Source organism: Octopus bimaculoides, chromosome 8 (genome assembly GCF_001194135.2).
Source record: "Octopus bimaculoides isolate UCB-OBI-ISO-001 chromosome 8, ASM119413v2, whole genome shotgun sequence".
Lineage (NCBI taxonomy): Eukaryota > Metazoa > Mollusca > Cephalopoda > Octopoda > Octopodidae > Octopus > Octopus bimaculoides.
In genome coordinates, this window is record NC_068988.1 from 86,724,140 (window position 1) to 86,725,747 (window position 1,608).

Below are 1,608 nucleotides of genomic sequence, written 5' to 3' on the forward strand. Positions count from 1 at the left end.
AGAGAGAGAGAGAGAGAGAGAGAGAGAGAGAGAGAGAGAGAGAGAGAGAGAAAGAGAGAAGGGTTGCCAGAAAGCAAATCTATGCTGCATTCATCATTTTCAAGGAATTTACCCGGCATACAGCATTTTATATTTCGGAGACCTAGTAAAGGACGGTAATCTTTGGTATCGTTCACCGTTGGCACCAGCAGACCATGTACAAAAACCTGACCTCAGCTCCTCTGTCTCTCCTTAGCCATGTTCTAAAGACTTCACTTTCCATTGTTCCGAACCACAACCGTCCAGAATCGTCCTATCTACCTATGGCTTCTCTACCTACGTCAATTAGAACATGAACTATATAAACCTCACAGCCGTAGGTACACTTACAACACTGCTACAACTCCATCCAAACAACGTTAGCTATCTTTCTCACTCATGCACATCTACTGCATCCTGTAGCACTACTGCATCCTGCAGCACTACTGCATCCTGCAGCACTACTGCATCCTGTAGCACTACTGCAATACCATCCGAAAAACAATCTTTTTCATTCGGTCCAAATACTTATACATCACCCCGTAAACATTACTACAACACCATCCTAGCAACTCTGTCTCTCCTATTTAGTTCAGATACATATACAGCACCCTGTAACACTCCTACAATACCAACCTAACGACATTCAATCCAGACATATCTAAAAAAAAACCTTCTGGAACATTAACACAACATTTTCCTAACAGTACTCAGTCTAGATAAGTCTGCACCATCTCAGGACGCTTACTCGACATCATCCTAACAGTATTATATCTCCTACACAGTTCATATACATCTACAATACGCCCGGAATACAGCCACACTGGCACTCCGTCGGTTACGACGATGAGTGCTTCTGTTGATCCGATCAACGGAACAGCTTTGTTAGTGAAATTAACGAGAAAATGGCCAAGCACTTCATAGACACGTGTACCTTCAATGTAGTTCTCAGGGAGATTCAGTGTGACACAGAATGTGACAAGGCTGGCTCTTTGAAATACAGGTACTAATCAAGTGGCCGAGCACTCCGCAGACACGTGCACCGTTAACATAGTTCTCAGGGAGAATCAGCGCAACACAAAATGTGATAAGGCTGGTCCTTTGAAACAGGCACTAATCATTTTTGCCAGTTGAATAGACTGAAGCAATGTCGAATATAACCCATTGCTCAAGAACAACAACACGCCGCCGGGTATCGAACTCACGACCTTACAGTCATGAACCAAATACCTTAAACTCTGAGCCTCGCACCTTCATACAAACACAATAACATCTTAAGCAGCACAGCCTTGATCAACACATATGCGATCTGAGTCGTAAGAACCAGGTTGTTACATCGTACTTTCGATTCCTTGACCTGGTGGAGCGTTGTATACTTGAGCAAAACACGCTGCATTGAGATCGCTTCGTCTCATGGCACGTGCCATACCGTTCACCTGTAAAAGCAATGTCGGGGAGAGTGAGCTGATGCATGGTACAAACATTTGATCATTATAAACAAATCATCTGCGTGGTTGTTCAGCAAGAAATTACGGAACCCACATCCATCATCAAATGATGGGCGAATCCATATATATATATATATATATA